Here is a 20,949-nt window from a genome sequence, read left to right as displayed (position 1 = left end):
GGAACAACGATGTTTCTTTCAAATACCCTGCACTTCGGTTCCTAAACCCACATATAAAAATATTCAAGCACACGATGCTGGCTTGTCAGTCTGGAAGTGGTGGATGTTAGTTTGCATTTCAGATACACTAGACATCTCATTTGCACTTGGCTATACTTCTTATGGTCACTGCTGCCTGAGTCACCTACAGTATCTAAGCTATTCTCAAAATCCTTCCCTAAAGGCGTTTAGGGATGAGGACTTCCACTGGAAGATATTCATGTCTCTATAGCAGCAGTTAGGACTTGATTATGTGGTCCTTTTCTTAGCACAGTCACCATTTGAAGCAGTATATTATCCAAAATGATGGGGGTGTGTTCCTATGCATTAGATACTGATTTTCCTAGGAAAAGTGATTTCTTCATATGTGGTAGTTTAAACTGCAGTCTGCTGTTCACTATATACATTTCTACATTTATCAATATTTAATGAAATAGATGTAAAAGAATTCAAATGAGGAATACAAAGACTAACTGCTAAAAGCCTGTTTGACAAAAACTTTCTGAATCTCAGAAGACCTCCCTCGAAAGCGGTTGAAAGCTGGCATTTGCAGACTTAAGGCAGCCAATTGAAACATTACTTTCTCAAATGACGACATCAGCAGCTAAACCTAAGCAGTACTTCTCATACTACTTTTGCAGGTGTTCCAAAGACTCCTCTCCTTGCAACTCCCACCACGATGTGAGTCTGACTACTCCAGAGCATTAGGCACAACTGCAGTATCGAAGGGGCTCAGCCATGCTTGCAGATCTTTGATTATAGAAGTGAAAACACCTCCCAGCTTGGGTCACACTCATTTAATACAAACTATGAGTTGGTCGCCTATCGGTTCACCACTTAAAAAAGCAAGATTTTTCTGCATTATTCTGGTTTCTCATATCCAAAGAAATTATTTATAAATAAAGGGTCTTTTTTCATTTTTTTCTTATAACCAAATCTACATTACATTGACTTTAATCCATACTTATTTCTAGTTTCACCAAGTTCCTTAAAATATAAATAAGAAACACAATGCTGCCTTATTTTTTTTTATCTACAGAATAAAATAAAAACATTCAATAATAAATGACTGGGCTTCGGAAGGCACTGCAGGACACTGCAGTAGCTCACATGTATCGACTCTTTCCTCTTTTGCAGAGGGGAAAGAAGGAGAATGCAATTATCTGAATTCTCATGCAATCTGATCAATTTCACTCAAATATGTTCATTAATACAGGCATTACTGTCACAGTAGGGGAAAAGGCTAGATATCAACAAAAAGTGAAATCACACAAGATGCTTTCAGCATCAGGCCAATTGTGTCACTAGCATTTAATCAGGAATCTAAAGATTATGTCTATTCAAAATGCACCCTTTTGCTGTGCAGCGAACAACACATGGATAATTTCACTAATCCCAAACTCTAAACAAAAAGGCTTTACGTTAGCTGATCGTGGTTTTCCACATCTCTTTTACTCCACAAGCTAAGCAGAAAAATTGTAGACCTAAAACAAAATAAAGTCAGAGCAGCAAATGCTGGATTTGGTTGACTTAGCAAGCAGCGTAGGTTAATGTCAGGTCTAGAAAGATTACAATAACTGACAATATAAGGTAAGAATATATCAAAGCTTGTTTGTACAGAGAAAACAAACCAAAGTATTGTTTTCCATTAATGCAGAGATAATTAGGGAGCTCCTGTAGCAGCAGTAGTTTAAAAAATAAAGTTACCCGCAACTTTACATATACTTAGTGTAATGAGAATCCTATGTTACACAGCATGACACCTCCACCTGGCTATGCACACCTGCAGCAAGGCAAACAGAGGTGTTTACCAAAATTACCTACAGTTGTACAAGTCAGACATCAATGCCTCTGAAGACTTATGCCTACCACACACTGATCTTCCCATTATCAGCCAATCCACTGACGGGAATAATGCACAGAAAGCCAAGCAAGATTTTGGCAACACTTCAACTTATGCATATAATAGAGAAAAAGAGGAAAAAAACTTGAAAAGTTTTTCAAGCTCAAGAAAATAATCTGATATAGTCTTAAGGTGAATGGTGGAGATTAGAGATGAAATATTTGTATACTACAGTATTTCTAATATTTTCTTTTCAACAAGGTGTCTAATTTTTCTTTTCCTCCAAGTCATAGCACGCTACACACAGTCACCTTAAGAGATGCTTATAGCTCAGAGAAAAAAGGACAAGCCAGAAAAAAGCAGGTTAAATTGGATCAAGTTGTGAAACAGTACATAGGGACAGATACTTGTTACTTGTGTGAAGACTAAATCATAGATAAGCCCTCTGGCTTTTAAGAAAGCGTTCATAAAAGGTACAACCAAAGAAGCAATCATAGTTTTTTAAGACTTGACCTTCATAAAGAGTTGGATTTGCAGATCTCATCAGAAAAGGATACAGCAGGAAGCTTTGAACCGAATTTCTGACACAGGCAAACAAAAACAAGAATTACACAGCTTTCACGTGTGAATATACCTTAAAGGCTGTTGCAGGATTTTGGCTTTTGTGGCTGGAAGAACTGCTCACTCAGCTTATGTCAGATTAAAATTAAATAAAAACTTCAGGTACAAATATCTCCCTCCTTCACAATTAGGGAAGCCAGTGGCCCAGAGAGGCTTGCCACTTGAGCTTCATGGTACTACTAATGTCTCAAATCCAGAACAGAACACACAAAGTGTTAACAGTTCTCAAACTTTGGCTTCCAGCAACAAAACTAATTCAGTTTATTTCCTACCTATGATAAGTAATAATGCTACTTAACCTTTGACAAACTACTACTAAAGTATCCAATTGAAAAACAGGCCTTTAATGCTCATAAATAATTTTACTTGTGGGAATATTATTTCTGAAGCTAGCTACACTGTTTACAAATCTAGAATACACACCCTAATGTTGTTAATTTCAGGAACTAACATTTTAAAACAGAACAATTTATTTTTCCTGTTTGATCAAAGGAAAGCACTTCTGTTTTGGGTCAGCCCTAGATAATTTGCAATAATACATACCAAAAAAAACTAATAGAATACTAGTAATTGGTAACAACATCCAGGAACTCTGCTCGTGGAATTTTGCATTCACTCAAAGAAAAACTAGGTTATTTTACAGCCATTTTACATACCATTTTATAAGGTGAGACCAAAAGGTACTTTTCTCTTTTGTCCACTATTGCTTACATTGTATTAACACAATTTACAACAGTTATTGGCAGGTGAGGGAAAGTCACACAAAGTTAGCTATTTCACATACACAGCAATACCTGAACAGGGGCACGCAACCAATAAAAAAAGGATACTTATCAGCAACTGTATTGCAATGGTGTTTCTGCATTATCACTACCATTGAATACACAATCACTCATTCCTCAGTAGCAATGTACTACATATAATACAGAAAAAACATTCCCAGGAAGTCCCAACTCTGTATTCAGTAGTATTCAAATCAGGGAATTTACCAGAAGTCATTATCTTTAAGACAAGATGAAGAGCATAAAGCCTACCTTTCAGGGTTTTTTTTATACTCTTTGTTTCGCTAAACCTAGACAAGGAATGCAAATCTGTTTTGACTGAAGATTTATCTTCAGCACAGTCTGCCTCCAAATTTGCAATACTAAAGGAGAAATGCAATACACCATTCTCAGTTACTTCGGTTAAAGCATTGGTGGAGAATCCTGTCCCAAATACCCCACTGTGTAATTTTCAGAGTACAGCAATCTCTTGCAAACAATCAGCAGAAAATTGTTATTTACTTGTTGGACAGTGAAGTGGATAGTTACACCTCAAAGAGTTAAGGGAGAATTTGAAGGGCGTGTTTGGTGTTAAGAAGCTACAGATTCACTTAGATCTGTCGCTTTCATGTGGAAGAGATTTGAATGTTTGCAGCTCAATAGCTCTGTATGCTGTTCTACAAACCAGAAAAATTTTGAAGCATGTTGGGTTGTTCTTTACTATACCAACCTGGGCATCTAGGTTAGATAAACTAGGTATCAGGTCACAAGTCCAAGGCTTTGTAAAAGTATATGCCAATCCTTTGCAACTCCTATAAAGCATTCAAGTATGATACGCATGTTCCAACTGATGCATAGAGATGCTGTAAAAGGCAGACCAAATACAAACTAGGTTTTGGTTCGGGTGCAGGGGCGGGGACAGGATAGGACAGGACACACAAAAAAGAACTTTGAAGTTTCTCAGGCTCATGTTGTTCAACTGTCCTAACCAAATAAAATAGGCTGACAGACAAGCTTTTTGGTTGTGCATGGGGGGGGTAGTTTGTTTTTCTAAGTCATCTCAGGCATGTTGCCTAGCTTTTCATTTATAAACATGAGGCTCAGGGAAAAAAGATAAGTAAACAAATTGAAAATTAAAAACTTACAGTGAAGCCCATGGAAAATACCACCCTGTAAAACAAACATTAGTGAAAGGTAGATTTTTCACGAGAGGCTGAAACCTTTAACTCATTTTGCCAATTGAGTCCTTTTATAACAACCATTAACTGACAAACGTAGCAAGGAACATCTCTTCACTTACCCACCCAGACCTCTTCTGGTATAGCTCAGAGAAATTTCTAGTGGATCTCTGTGAGCTATACCAGACCCAATGAGCAAAATACTTCGTTGCTTTAAGAAAAAAAATTGTCTTGCATGCCTCCTGAATGTGATTACCTCTATCAACAAAAAACTCATTTTCAGTGATACCGTCATGCTGCTACCAGTCCCAGGTGTACACTCAGAGGTAAGTAGAGGTCCACTAGCATGATATAAGAAGGGCTAATGCAACCCCCCGGGATCACCAGGACAACTCTTTGCTCTGTCTCACCTAAGCACAACTGCATCTCTCCCCCTTATCCCATCTTCTCTCCTAGATGCCCTGTATAAATAAGATTCAGCTAAGTGCCACTGCAGTTAATACTTCTAGTATTTTTTTTTATTGGTAATTCCAGATTTTGCAATTCTAGAAGATTTTTTGCGGTTTCCTTTTCAGGCAGCTAAGGGTAAAAACAGATGAGCTAGGAGATATTCCTCTATTCTAAGATAAACCAATGAAGTTTCCTGAGTAGGAGTTAAAAAACTTCTGATACTCCTTTAGCATACGCCCTGGGTGTGTCCATCAAATCACTCAAGCCTGACACTCCCTACGGTTGCAGTTGTGATCTGAAATTCAAGAGCAAAATTGTTGTGGTTGGACAGAAACGAGGCAACATGTCCTCATATTCCTCACTGCCATATTCCTTTTTATAGCCTCACCCTGAGAACATCTTGGAGCAGTGAGAGGGAGATGCAGAAGTGGTGCACGAGTGCGCCTAACAGCACTGGGGTAGTTACCTCTGGTGCATTCCACAGGTGGAACATACAAGGGAAACTGAGAAACAGATCTCATATTAATCATTTTTGGCCTTGATTTTCAAATAGCCAGAACTTCATTGAAGTCATACCCTGTCAGTCAGCGTGGAACCTATTCACAGTAAGTTTTAGATTAAACAAATGAGTCACTGACATCATCGTGTTCCTTGAGATAGTCTTGCATTTCCAATTCCCTTCCTGTTCACGAGAAAAAGCAAACAGGTCAGACAGACAAATAAATACAAGTGTTTGACCATAAATGAACCCAAGTGCTAGATATCAAGTGCCCGCATACTAGTATTTCAGTATCACTTTAAAAGGAAAATGGGTACCTTTCAAAATGGAGATGCAAATACATGTCAGAAGATGACTGCTGTGGCCCTTCTAGTATCTTTTATATCAAAAATACATAAATCTACATAAGAATTCAAATGATCAAACTACAAAATACAAAAACACAGGTAATGGGAATAACCCAACAGATCTGGATTGTGGTGCCCAAAGCAGTAGACTAGTTAGTACAGAAAACTAGCTTAAAATCTCCACCAATTTCAGATCCTTTCCATTAACACTACAGATGATTTTTAACACTGGTATCACTTTGGATTTCGGCCCCAGTTTTGAGAAATCTTGCTCTTCTCTATTCAGTAGGAGCAACCTAAAACATGACCTAACTTTGCTCATACCGGTATTCTTATGGTCATTCTACTGCGCTATTACAGATTTCCTTCCATGTGCATTTCTGTATCCCTCTGAAGAAGCCCTCCAAAGCAGTCTCTATTCCCACCTATATTACCGCACTGTTATCTTCCTCATAACAAATGTTAAATAAGAACACACACCTGGAGGAAAAAAAAACACTGCAGACTAAATGGCAACAAGGTATGCCTTTCACCAATAAGAATTTTAAAAAACGCATAGAAGTGACTGAACTAATGCACAAAAGGATCTCCAATAAGACCAGCTTCTAAGGCATACAAACAAACTGGGTTAGAAGATAGTAAAAAAAAAAAAAAAAAGTGTCTTGATCTTGACGAACTTAAACATGATACAGCTTTAGCTGTTTGAACCAGATGGCTCACAAAATTGTCAGCGAGCCAACAGGGCAGTTGGACAGCTTAGAGCCCAATCCTAGGTCCAAATTTTGGGGTGTTTAAATAATATTACCAAACTTCAGCCCAAAATAAATAATCTGCAGACCAAATACAGAACCTGCTCCTTAACAAAAACAAGCCAAAATATTTGGAAATGCAGAAGTGTACAAAGATAGGCTTCCATGAGCCACAGGGACACACTGTACTATGGGGCAGCCCCTCACATGAGGCCTAAACTTCTGATTTGCAGTTGCTTTCATTTTCACTTCAGAACCTGAAGATTTCTGAATGCGTCCAAGCCACTCCCCTCCCCCCCAGAAAAAAGCCAATGTAGGAAATTCAATGCAGTGTCTTCATTGCAAGGTGCATTTTAATCTAAAAACTAAACCACCCTGGAACTAGGGCATATTTTCATAATGAGAAAAAATTACACATTGTGGTTTCAATGGCATTTTTGCCACTAACAAGGCAGCCTGCAAGAAGCCTGACAGCAAGAACCCCACTGAAAAGAAGGCAGAATTGGCTATTTAAGAGCTGCCACATTTAGACAGTGACAGAAAGCACCTGGGGAGTGGCGGGGGTGGGGGATCACAAGGACTATTTTTAAACAACAGACATCCTGTTTTTATGGAAAAAAAAAGCATATCAATCATTTTACTACTGCATGATGAATTAACATTTAAAGACTCAATTACAAGCCAAAACTCTTTAAATTGTCTACATCTCAGGTTTACAAAATTACCCCAACAGATGGGAACGCAATGCCCAGTATTGGGAGTTTAACGTGTATCTGCAAACCTATAAAATCTAGATTACTGATACATTTTGGCAATACTTACTTTAAACAGAACCCTTCAGAGCTTTTAGCTCAGTCAACTGTTACAGACAGGCTCCAGAAGCAATTTACAGTAATGATTAAACCTTCTCAGTCACTAGCAGACAGTTCCTTTCATCTTGTAACTAAGCTTTAAACCTGGGCCTAGACACCCACCTCTGGTCACGGCGGTGATCTGCTCTTCCTTATTACCTGAGCCTTAAAGCTCCACATGTTTCCAGGACTGTATTTCCTCCCCCCATAATACTGGCTAATAGCTCCCTAGGAATACCAACATAAAATTTACTGCCAAATTAAATATTGTTCTCCAGCTTAGCAGCCTCCTTTCCCTTGGAACTCACCTCAGCAGTTACAGTTGACACCGTCACATTTAGACTGCTCTGGAAGCTGGGCAGACTTCACTACTTCCCTCTGCTGCAAGCAGTAACAGGAGCAAGAGCTGCAGTGTATGTACGGGATGTAGCACCTTGAACAGATTCAGATGGGAAGCTCACCGTAAGGTTACGAACAACTTTTTGGTGGGGCAGTCTCAACCTGAGTTTTGGACAAGTCACACAGTTGGATGCACGTCAAGTACTAGAAGGATTCCGCAATTTATTCTAACCAACAAACAATCCGAGATGGAGAGGACCCATTCAACCACAAAGTACCCCTCAAAGAAAGGAGCACATCACTGAAATTGGCCTCAGTGGAGCACCTTTGCTGGGACACAAAGAAGAAAGCCAGTTCACATCCAGACTGTGGATGGTTTTCCACATCCATGGTCTCATGCTTTTTACAAGGATGGTCAGAGCAACAACCTGGAACACAAACTTAGCAACTTACTGTTGCTAACCAGATACGTTTATTTCTCATGTAAATGAAAACATACCACCACTAAATCAAGACAGAAATAGATTTTCTTCTTTACATTTATTACATTAAATAATAGGCACTCCTGCCCTCCAGAAGTATCTAGATCACCAAACGCTGGGCGTAGCTGCGTATTAGGAAGCTGCTGCTTTCCAGATAAGTAGGTTTAGATCAAAGTTGAGGAGCCCTTACTTAGTGAATAATTAGACATGATTTTTGACATGACTCTTCATTTTTACTCTTAATAAGAGGAGAGCCAAGCACACAGGAAAGTTTCTAGGTATAGTCAAGTGTTAATTGTCAAGGTAATAAAGGGAAGAAGAATAGTAAACTGGATAACTATAATACAAAACAAGTAGCCTACATTTTCGTATCATAAGCATCACATATATCTCACCTTATCAAAAGTAAGGACAATATGAGATCATAAGAATGAAAGGTGTGGTTCAGGGGAAGTGGGAAAAGTGCTAAGCACAAATAATCCTTAACCTTGATAAGTCATCCCACAGGTAATCAAAAGTCAACTAAACTTCTCTCAATTCTCCATCAGGTCTTTTCATCTTTGCATTGCTTCATAGATAAAATATTTGCTGCAACTTTCTTTCCAGCGCTGAATAAAGCAATGAACTTTGATGTTGTGTCCCAGCTACTTTCTCTGCAACTACAGCAGATCCCAAGATCTTCCAAATCCAGGTTCCAACAACAAACACCACAGAGACCCTTGCCAGACAGTTCATCCAGACCCAAGAATTCAGAAGCCTCTGTTACTCACACAGAAAACAAGGGCCAAAATGAATACAGAGCAGCTTGTTCACTGGACAGCACAGAAACACCTGGCACACACTGTGACAGGCTGCCTAGAGAGCCAGCTCCATCCTAAAAATAGTCAGTGGTCATCTGGAAAGGGTCCTGAGCAACTTCATCTAACCTAAAAGTTCTTCCTGCTTCAAGTATGGTACTGACTACGTGACCTCTAGTGGTCCCTTCAAACCATTTAACATTCCCTGCATTGAATGTGCACAATAGACATTTCCAAACACCCACGTTTTTCTTTGTATTAGCCAGACTAGTAGCAAACTCCCATGTACCTGCACTTCATCTACTAGATTTTGCCACTCAACACTTTAAAAATGAATCAAATTAGACTACTAAGATCAAAACAGTCCTAAGCTTATCACTACAATAATTAGCTAGGAGTCTCAGTGTTCACAATGGTTTTTCCTAGCTTACACTTAACACCTTACGAACAGACATTGTCTTCATTAGACAGCACCAGTATACATCAGAAAGGTCAGGGCAACTTTAGTTCTGATTTAACATAAAATGTTGGACAAGAAATGAACAGACAAGAAGAAAATCTAGATACAAGATCTCTCAATTTCATGCTCAAGTCTTGATTTTTATCATGGCTAATCAGAAAAGCAACTATTTCTAATTGAATTTCTTCATGTTCACAGCATTGTTTTTTGTCATCAATAAAGCATGAATTTTCTAACATGCAAAAAAGACCAAAGCAACTGCGGAAATATGAATTATGCAATTATGTTATATGCTAAATTTGTGTACTTTCCTTCAGTGTCAAATCACAATACTATTTCAAGATGCAACTATAAATAAAACTTGAAGTGTCACATTTACTATGAAGATACGCTTCAGCTTTAAGCCATACGAAGTTACATTCAAATTGCAAACCCATGGGAACAGTCCATTCCTAAAGGAAAAGGTGTTCTGCAAGTACTTCCTCTTCCTCTTAGATTGGATCAATTTAGCTGCTGTCAAACGTCAGTCTTAGAGCAGAAGAGAACTGACCAGTTTATTTCCTTACTCCAGCAACAGGAAGAAACAGCGTGCACATTCCAGCTTGCCTGAGTCTCTTCCAAGCAATTAAAACTTCAATTCTGTCGTACTACAGAGAAGGTCCATGCGTTGTTGCACAAGAGCTGCATCACTACCTTAAGTTTTATATTTAAAAGCAAGCACAGATAGATGCTCATAAATCAAGGAGCATCTAGCCTTTTGAACAATCATTGCATTAATGAAACCTGTACTAACATAACATCTCTATCTAGGTAGTTGCATGCTCTATGGAAAGTTTTTATTTCTGATTTTTTTTAAATATATACACACACCAAATATATATTCTGCGTTTTCACATCTGAATATACGAAATATATACCTGAAATATGTATTCATATATATGAATATACACACACATATATATGCATACTTATGTCATTTTCCTCTCCTACCCTCAGAATCACAGCTATACACACTAGAACAGCAAACACACCCAGGGATGGTTACACAAGGCTTTTAAAGTAGGCAGAATTATCTTAAACCTCTAAAAAGAGGGCAACAAAGAAGTCGTGAGATTTTGAAGAGTATCAACTCAGACTCCTGACAGGACAGCTATGATGTTCTTTCTCTTAAGAAGGAAGGAAAGACCAGAAGTGAGTCAGGATTGACAAAATAAAGATTCAGAAATAACAATGGTGTCAGAAGCGCAAAGGCACATATGTGGGATTTTGGAGACTCTCTGAAAAGCAATGCTCCCCAGCTGTGATTCCCAACACATGAGCTTGTGGCATGCCTTTTTGTTTCTAGTGTCTCTCCACAACAGATAGCCTGGAAAGCCCAGTTCTTTACAAAAAGAGAAATAAAGAGCACTCTACTAGGGGTCCTCCTGTATTGGCGGAGAATGGCATAGCCATCCTAAAGCACAAAAAAAAGCACATAATTGATGCAGCCATCAGGAGCTGCAATAGATTTCACCTTCCGTTTCTTGTATTATCAGTTTCCAGTGCCTACTTATTACCTCTCCCCCTTTCCACAGCATAACCATTTCTGGTCTGAAAGATGGGCATGTACTTACTTAAAAGGCACTTGTGGTGAAGGCTCACGGGAAAAAGTTTATACTATGCCTTGAAGTGTGATATTGCTTCCTTTGAGCACTGAATTAACATGACTGGTTCCCCTTTTTAAACATTTATATATGTATTTTTCTACTCCAAACGAACTAGTGAAACCAATGAATATCTTATTTGAAAAAAGTGAAATTAATTTTACTATATAAATTCTTGTTCCCCTAGGTATGGCAGAAAAATGCATTACATGACTGTTTCATTCAGCATTTCTACCTTCACATTGACCATTAATGCACAGAACAGAAAGAGCAAGGATAATGTGTTATTTGAGAAGAACCTTTTTATGTAGCTGTGGTTCAAGGAGGGATTTCCTTCACGCATTCTATTTTTAAAATCCATGAAACGAGGCTGAAGTTCCAGCTAATCTTATTTCTTTCAGATGTCAGTTCAGAAAGAAGAGAAAAGATTTGCTTTCAACTTTGAGCGGCTTAGATTGCAGGTCCCTCCACACACTATTATTCAGATCCATCCAGTTGCAATGAAGTGCCCAACTCCCCCACAATGTGCAGCTGAAACTAAAGGTTTGGGTTTTTTTTTTATATAATCATACTGGCAAATATTGAAAGGAGGATGTGGACAATGTACAGTGCCTTGCAGTTCCCTCTCCTAGTGAGCTACAAAATCGCATGTAGATGAGATTTTTGCCACCTGTCTGTCTAAAGGCAGTCTGTTAGACAGTCAGATGATAAATTAATGCTTTGACATGGCATGCCTCAAAGATTTACAAAAAAATCAGTTATATCTGAATAGTAACAGAACAATTATGGACCATGAACACCATACTCAGTAGCAACAGCTACATGAAATATGGGATGTAGGGTAAAAGGTTATTTGTGATTTTATTGTGAAACAGTTATTAAATTTCAGGAATTAGAGCACTAAAATTTTCCTTAAGGGGCAAAAAGTTACACCCTTGATTGCGATTTTAAAGCATACATTCTAAGAATTAAACACTTTTAAATATTTCTATTACCATAGTAATAGTGCATAACAAATTAAACCACGAATAGAGCCTAGTTCATTAGGTGCAGCAAAACAAAGCCAGCTCCTGAGATAATTGCCTGAACTACTTGGTGTACTGTGAGCATTAGGCAATTAATATTGAAACTGCGTTGTCTCAGCCTGAGGGAAAGATCTCATATAGTTAAGGGAGTACATTTTCTATTGTGCAATGCCTTGTTTGGATTGCTCATCTTTATCTGATCTGCATGAACTCTGGAAAGTTATCATTTAAGCACACAGTGTGCAAATCCCTGCACTTCAGCTGCTTCCAGCTGCTGCAGCGAGAGCACCAGAATTCAGCGTCTCCCTAGTAACATGCACCTGGGCTAGAAAAGACTCGGGCTCAGACAAGGCATCGCAGGCAGACGACAGGAATTTCTGGAAGTGACTAAAAATGACCATTCCCACCAGTGAAGGAAATCTGCTCCGAACAACTGAACTCACACCCACGGGCTTTTAAGCACCCTCTGCTCCAGCAATGACCAGAAGTGTTTTCTGCCAGCCTGAGCCAGTCAAGCTAACACCACCCATCTTTGCCTGATGACAGTAAAAACCAAGCCAAAGCTATTTTCAAATCACAACAGGATTGGATTACTACTATATATATATATATATATATATATATATATATATATATATATATATAAAACACACACACACACAATACACACAGTTTATATACATACATAGTTTAAAGAAAAGAACGGGGGGAAAAAAAACACAAAGCTTAGAAGATTCTGCTTTGCTGGGAAGCATCACACAAGTATTGCAAATCCTTCTAAACTCCCCAGCAAAACAGATGTCACTAAGTTTTTTTATGCAAATATCTCATCTTTAATGGGTTACAACAGATATTCTAATTAAGATGTGTTCTAATTTTCAAAATTTGAGCCCTTTTTCAGGAAAAAAAGGAAGCTGTTCTTTCAACATCCAGCCAAATAATAGGACTATACCTTTTCCCTAGAAAGGTAAATAAGATTATTTCCCAACAACTAATGTACAATTTCTCTGCAAGGCCTCCTCAGTTCAACTGTATTATTCAGACTTGTTTTTTCCTCTTCCCCAAAATCAGTGCAGCAAAGTAGCTCTAAAAAGCGAGATATTGATTATGACTACCATTCACAATGAGAAAAATTAACTGTCAGGAGAACATTTAACGAATTAGCTCTGCAAACACATGAAAAATGCTCTTCCAACTCAAAGACTTTGAGTATTTACAACCCCCTAAAATTATCCCAAGGGCCAAATTACTTTATAGTATTAATTAGTGAAAAATCCCAGTGAACCAATTTTTAAACATATGCAAGAATTATAAAGCACATTTTTCCCTCTGCTATAAGTAGCAGATGTCCTATTTATCTTTCAGGCTTTTTACTCCACACTGTGACTGTTTGTATATAAACTTTGACAGAAGTAGCAGAATATTTTTAAGAGCTCTCCCCACTCCCTCTACCCCCCCGCCCCCCCCCCAAAAAAAAGGCTGTGCTTCAGTACTTTAAGATAAGCATCAGAAAACAACCTTTAAGAAGAACCATATAACTCATTATTGTTTTAAGCCTATCCCTATAAACACTGTTGGCTAATTCCATTTAACTAGAGAAAGCCAGGTTACCCTCTGGGAAAATCACAGATTAGCCTACGCTTACAAAAAGTAATTCTTTGAACTTTTAAATACGTATTTCACCTTTACAAAGACTTCCCCGTCACCATCTCACACACACACCCCTCTGTAAGGCTTCATTGCCTGGCAAATAAGACAAAATAATGCACAGATGGCAATCATTTGGCCAAGTGATATCACATGAAACAACAGGCAGAGTAATAGTGAAATGGTTTAATAGTTACACTGCTGCAATGCAGTTTTCACACCCAATCTCAGAGTTATGCAAAATACTCTTCTGGCCCTGGTGCCACAAAGGCAGGTGGCATTTCCTTGAAATTATGGAACTAGCAAGATATAGCAATATTCAGAGGTTTGTGGTATCAAATCGTAACAGCTTATGCAAATAAGGGTAACACCACACTTCTGAGTTTTCAAACACTTGCAATGACAGAGTGCAATTCCCTCCCCAAGCAGTGGCTTCAGCACTCAATTTTACCACCCTCTTCTGTTGCAGTAGACTTTCAAAAACCACTTTGAATGAAATTTAATTAGGTAAATCCATTAACCCTTCTAAATGGATGAAGTCAGATTAATTCAAGCCACATTACCTATTAGTTCACTATTGCCACAAGCTGTAACTTGGTAACCTGACAGCTTATTTCTCCTCCCCATTCCCTCTTTCTGGGTTACATTTGTACTGGTTTAGCTGATGACCTGTGCAGTGTAGCCAGATATACGCTAAAGCTGTCAGAGGGGAAGAATGAGGAAAGATGAAAAGTATTGGAGAAGCGGTTATAGAGGGGTTTTCAAATTCTTTCTTAAGAATTCATTGCCTTCTAGTACTGGAAACTCACAGATCTTTTTCCCAGAAAATGCTTTATAGGTATTGGCCTCTCTGGTATCACATACAGGTTAAACCTGACAGACTACACAAAGTGCATAACCTGTAAATTAAAAGGGAACCAACAGATATGGTGCTGATATGCAAAAGATTCTAAAAATAATTTTTAAAAGCTTTATAAAAGAGAAAGCTGCAAAGGGTTTCAAAGCAGAAAGTTAAAATCGCAAAAGCCTAACTATCGTGGTTCTTTGTTGCTTTCAATTTTTTTAATAGGTCATCTTTAAAATTGGAAAACTTGTTACTTACTTTCGAAGTACACAAATGCAGCGTTTCCAAGTCTCCATTACATCAGGGGTGTTTGTTTTGACACATGCTTCAACAGAGTAGCATTCGGGAGTCTAAGTGAAAAATAAATAAATAAACTTTTAAAAAGATGACAATATAGGACAATATTAGTATTACCTTTCAACTACAGAACATATCAAAAAGTAATTTATTCTCCAAGTGGGCCCAAGAAATTTTCTAGCAGCAAACAGAAAAACTGGCACGTAAGACTACACCACCACCACCACCCAGGTTGCTTGTGAGGAAAAGCAGCTAATCTTTCTCACATGTAACTAGTGCTTTATTCTTATAAAACTTGCTTGGTATGACATCGCCCCGCCACATTACCAGTGGCCAAACAGAAGTTTCTCATGTTTATCAAGTAACTGGTGCACACAGCGTTCAGTTTCTGCTACCATTTTATCACATACATTGCTTATATTGAACTCCAGGAAGGGACGAGAGTGTAAGTGTTCCAAAGCTGATTATACCTTAAGGTTCCTACCACTGTGAATGATTTTCATGTGATATTGTATTTTCTGTCCATTGTCTTACTTCTGTGTAACCTGCAGTTATCCCTTCAGAAAACAACTGACTTGTATTTAGCGTGGTACACAATCACTATTACATTAACATCAGCTAGACTTGAGCAAGAACTGTGTTAATTAATGAAACTCAACGCTTAAGTCACAGCATTACATCTCAGTTAATTAAATATGGCTCATCTGAAAACTTTTTCTTGGTTTTATTTGTTTTTAAGAAAAGAAAATAAGCATGGAGCAAGCAACCCAAAAGTTACAATGCAAATGAACAGCTTGAAACAATATTTTAATTCCACAGAGCTTAATACTGGTATAGTTTAAGAAATAACAAGAGTCAGGAAGTAAGTGGAAAGCTAACCCATTAAAATGGTTAGTGATAAACTTCTAATTGCCTCTTGGCCACCAGCCTCTAAACTTTGGCATCACCGAAACTGTACAATGACTTGAAATAAGAGTGGGTAATTACCACTGGTCTCAGTACACAATTCCAATCCATCACCAAATCTTTCATCGAGAATGGATGCCTTTCATTTTCTGTAATTACTATAAACATTGTCCTGTCACAACCAAAATTTCCTTACTATAGAAAACCCTATATATTTTCACAACAGAGTATTCTCTGCTTTTCTATTCTGCCATAAATAGACCAAATCCATTACAGCTGAATGTATTGATTGTTAAGAAAAAGCTGTCAACGTCCTACTGCAATTACAGATAAATTTTAAATGAGTTCAAATGTGCATCTGGAATTTTTTTTCACCTACATTCAAAGAAACGTACAACCAACCCTTTTTCAGTCTGTTAACCATGCAAGCAATAAGAATGATAGAGGAGCAGAAACAGCAGGTCTCAGCACTAATAAAATGGACAGGTTTTAAGGGAGGCTTGGAGTTCATTCAAGAAAAAAATCCCTGTTGTTGCTGCCATGAAAGGTTTCACAGATTTCAGGTTTCACAACATGAAAGAAGATGATTGTGAACATAAAGCTTCCTTTAGAGCAGTTCAAGCCGTACCTTTACGCTCTGGCTTACCTCTCCTTTCAGCCTCCCCTCCTTTGTTACATTTGACATTTATTTTCTGCAGTTACTTGAAAATCCTTGATTTGCTGCTCATATTCTCCCTAAGTGAAATATTTATTCCACTTTCTATGTTTGGGACTTTATATATACCTAACAAGTGGAAAAATGTCTTTTTTTAACTTACTATAAAGCCCTGCAGAAGTATTGCCAGATATGTAAAATGGAGTTGTATCCTCTGAAAAAAGCATACTGGTATTACCTGCAGTTTAATTTCTCTTACATGCTGAATTATTTTTTATACAATTTTAAGCACTATTAGCCGTCTGAAGAAGGAGCATGGGCAAACCTAAAAGGCCCGAAAAGAAAAGGGTTTTCACACAGGCCCATAAGATTGATCCTAAAATTTAGATTTTTTTGAAGCAAGTCATGTGGCCAAAATATAGTTTACAACTGCCTACTGGCCTCCACTTCAACCACAGCACATCCGTAGATTACAGGATTTCGGCTCGTACCCAAACCCCTCTGCAAATCCATCTGTGAACATGTGCTGCTGCGCTGAAGCTGAACGGTTGGACACAAAACCGGAACGCACTCCTCTTCTGGCAAAGCAGGTCTTCATGTGCTCAGGAAAAAGATGGGGGGGGTGCTGGTTTGGGGTCAGTTCATGTTTGTTTTTTTAAAAGAGGTTCGTATACTTATGTTGCTTTTGTTCCCCCACTAAATGTGCACAGTAATATCACTTTTCATACTGTGTTTCTCAAAATAAAGGCTAATTTCTAGGCCACAGGCCTAGTCCTGACGGTGTCTGAGGCTCGAAACCAACACCCAATCCATCTCAGGCTTAGCAGGGTAGAGCGTGGCTCTACAACTATATGAAGTGAAACAACCAGGACTGAAAAGTCTGCAAGCACTGAAAAGTCTGCAAGCAATTTCACCAGCTACTGGTACCAATTTAAAAAAAAAAAAATACAAACAACAATAAAAACCCACCAAGTTTTCATGGGCTGAGTTGTTATCCACCAAATGGAAAGGCTGGTAAAAGCAGAACGGCACAAATAATCCGGCACAGAACAGCAGAAGGGAACAAATAAGTATCATAAAACCAAGCTGGCCAAGACTACATAGAGATGCCCTATACTTTATCTCCCCCCTCTTTTTCTTTTTTTTTTTTTCTTTAAAAGGCAGATATGCTTCTTTCTAGTTTTGTTATTGATTTGGAGGCTCTAAAGATTAGGGGGAAGTGGCAAAGAAAAATCATGTTTAAATGTAAAGACGACATTTGAAAAAGAACAAAGCCTTAAGTTTCCACAATGCTGTGAGAATTACATTGCCAGTTTTTCTCCTCCTACCCTCTATTATTCTGTGTGATATAATCACATATTACACACAGTCGTTAATCAAAAGCGTCTCAAAGCTTTTCACAAACATCTCGTTAAGCCTTATAAAAGAAATGGTCGTTTTCCATCCTTGCAGACAAAGCCGACTGGCAGACAGGCACCTGACCCAGACAACCCTCCTGTCTCTACCAGAACCCAAATGTCTGCACCTCGTTGCTCTGCCACATGCTGGGACCGGGCTGGATGCTCCTGGCCTCCCTCAGACAGCTCCAAAACCTTTACCGTATAAACACGGTGCTAGGTGCAGTTATGCCACTTGAAAACTATTTAGCAAAACAATTTGACTGGAGAGAAACTGCTCTTAAAATAAGCTGCAGGGCTTTCTTTGTATTAGGACCAAAGCACAGTAATACACAGAGCACTCTAACTACAGGCAAAGAGCAGCACTAAAAACCAGTCAGGCTAAAGCAAGCTCTTAAGCCCAGTAACACAAGATTAGTAGGAGCTGAACATGCTAAAAAGCACATTAACTTCACTTGAAAAAGAAGTTAACGTTTCATTCCCATTCTTTCCTTGAAAACACACAACAATGCAAATACACTTCCAAAAACATAAAACCAGGCTTCATCTCAGCAATATTCTGATGAATATTTATCAATTAACACTACATAAAATGAATAATTGGAAGTATCAAATCCCTCCCTGCATGTGAAACCAGTAGAAGTCAAATGGTGTATCTTGAGAACAAGGCACTTTGCAGTCTTCCTGAGAAAAGCTCTTGTCACCTCTGCATTAGTAAGATGGGGTGACCGAGGTTGTCCTGCTATGCCCAACAGAGCTAGGGCAGGAATTTATGGGAGAACCTACTTAAGGCAGAAGAGGAGAAGAAAAACCTAACCAAATCTCACTGCACAAATTCAGATCACAGGCAAGACTTGTTTTGGGCATGCTGAGCTTAGCTGGAGGTATTAATATCCCAAACCACTTGCTCGCAACCAAGGATCCCTCAAGTGAGATCTTATTTAACATACCAGGGCAAAAGCAGCCAGATGGGCCAAGCATGAGCTAACACAGCACTTGCGCTCCCCTTCCTGCTAAAATTGGGGAAATGAGGAGGGGGAAACTATCTGGCAGTGGGGAAAGCACGGGGCCATTTCCAATGACACCTCTGTACATACAAGTGCTTTCTCCTGAGGGTTTGAGGAACGCTGCGATGGCATGCATCAACAGGTACGGACATCTTCCTCACCTGCACAAACACCTCAGATGAAGAACTACAGCACAGAGCTAATGAAGGTATCCAGCACCGTAAACCACTTCACATCATTCTTCCCAGCTTCATAAAAAACTTCTCAAGACAGGCAGAAAGTCTCTAATGAAGTTTTGTACAGACAAACTCTCTTTTTTGCCATTTTATAATGTTTTATGCTTTAAGAAGAACCGCATGCCTAGAATTAATTTACCAGATATTAAACTTAAAATTAAAAGACAACACCCTTTTCTTTATGGTGACCTGACAAAGAGGGTGAGCGCATTAATAAAACTTCAAAAAACATGTAATAAAGTTTAGAACATTTGTTATATGGTAGTCAAGCCCGAGTTATTAAATGTTAGCTCTGCAGCTAAAGATGCAATACACCAAACTGAGAGTTTAGAAATATTTTACAATAAACCAAAATGCAGTTAAAACCTGAGAAGCACCCAAGGGAACAAGAAATGCTTATGCATACAAGCATCTCAGAACAAGCCTGAGCATCGTATCCCTATTTCATTCCTCACTGCTCCATATCTACTCCCAGGTACAGAGTGACCCTACCATACAAGTCCCAAACACTCAGCTATGAGTGGGCTCCTACACAGAAGCAAACCTCTTGCTTCCAGTTCCCAAACACACTGTTATGAATATTTGGGGATAAAGTAAGGCGGCCACTGCCCCTCCCCACTAACACAGAGTCCATATTACTGGATAGAGCCTTGTCTGTCCCACACCATTCAAAAGACACTTTAATCTCTGCAGCTGTATGCCAAAGAATCATAGAATATCCCGAGTTGGAAGGGACCCATAATGATCATCAAGTCCAACTCTGGCACCGCACAGGTCTGCCCAAAAGTTGAGACCATGTGACTAAGTGCACAGTCCAATCTCTTCTTAAATTCAGACAGGCTTGGTGCAGTGACTACTTCACTGGGGAGCCTGTTCCAGTGTGCGACCACCCTTTCGGTGAAGAACCTCTTCCTGATGTCCAGCCTAAACTTCCCCTGCCTCAGTTTGACACTGTTCCCACGGGTCCTGTCACCGGTGATAACAGAGAACTGGTCACCTGCCTCTCCACTCCCCCTCGCAAGGAAGTTTTAGACCGCGATGAGGTCCCCCCTCAGCCTCCTCTTCTCCAGGCTGAACAGGCCCAGTGACCATGCTAAAGCCTAATCTGAGACACCAAACTGTGAACTCCTAATGCAACAGTGCATTCCACACTGGTGGCTGAGCACGTTTCACCGTTGGTGGCTTTTTTTAAACAGAGTAAAAATACATCATGTTCAATAAACTGATTACGAACATCTGCACGATCTTTGCAGAAGCACTCATGTCCACACCCTGGAAAATGATTTTTGTCATTTTTATCTAGAAGTCATCCTTATCTTGTCTGTTCCACAGCCTGTGAACGTGCTATTCCGTATCAGCCACAGGATTTGGTTATCTGAAAGGCTGGACAAACAAACTTCGGCAGTTTGAGAAATGTAATTTAAAAAAAAAAAGAACATTGAGGGAGATTAAGTCAAGTTCCACTTCATAATTAGTCATTTCTATGAACATGTGCTGACATTTTCCAGCATATGGCCATTACTTCTAAAGCAGAAACTGAAATTTCACGTAAGTTACTTCAGTGAGCTGTTTCCCAGCGCTCATGCTTTCCTCTCCTCCCAGACAGGACTGCGAGACTTCTTGCTAGCCACCCACTTCCACGCGCGGGATAGAGAAACTGGCACAAGACCCAGGACAGCCTTTCGTTCTTACTTGCCAAATCGGCACCCTCGCTGCCTAAAAGAAACCCTGCCAAGCAGCCTGATCACCCAACTTTAAAATAAAGCAAAAAGGTTGGAACAGAGAAGGATGCACACGCAGCACTGCCGTACCACTGCTGCACCTCCTCGCCCAGGGCCCCTGGGCAGCAGCCTCCCTCGCTGAGCAATACTTGCAA

General features: G+C 39.1%; 1 protein-coding gene across 37 annotated transcripts in view; it reads right to left on the bottom strand.

Annotated features, from left to right (window-relative positions):
- Positions 1-20,949, bottom strand: part of SIPA1L1 (signal induced proliferation associated 1 like 1) — a 213,894-nt gene that overhangs the window by 154,095 nt on the left and 38,850 nt on the right. For 32 of the 37 annotated variants that reach the window (XM_035540174.2, XM_035540190.2, XM_035540173.2 and 29 more), the window contains one exon: positions 14,834-14,925. The exons of 1 other annotated variant lie outside the window; for it this stretch is intronic. The gene's annotated coding sequence lies outside the window, so the exon portion shown is untranslated. Of the gene's footprint in view, positions 1-7,646; positions 7,772-14,833; positions 14,926-20,949 lie in introns of all 37 variants that reach the window. 4 more of the 37 variants (XM_035540179.2, XM_035540185.2, XM_035540195.2 and 1 more) reach the window with 1 other exon arrangement.

Source organism: Cygnus atratus, chromosome 5 (genome assembly GCF_013377495.2).
Source record: "Cygnus atratus isolate AKBS03 ecotype Queensland, Australia chromosome 5, CAtr_DNAZoo_HiC_assembly, whole genome shotgun sequence".
Classification (NCBI taxonomy): Eukaryota; Metazoa; Chordata; class Aves; order Anseriformes; family Anatidae; genus Cygnus; species Cygnus atratus.
This window is presented reverse-complemented; position numbering and strand designations above follow the sequence as displayed.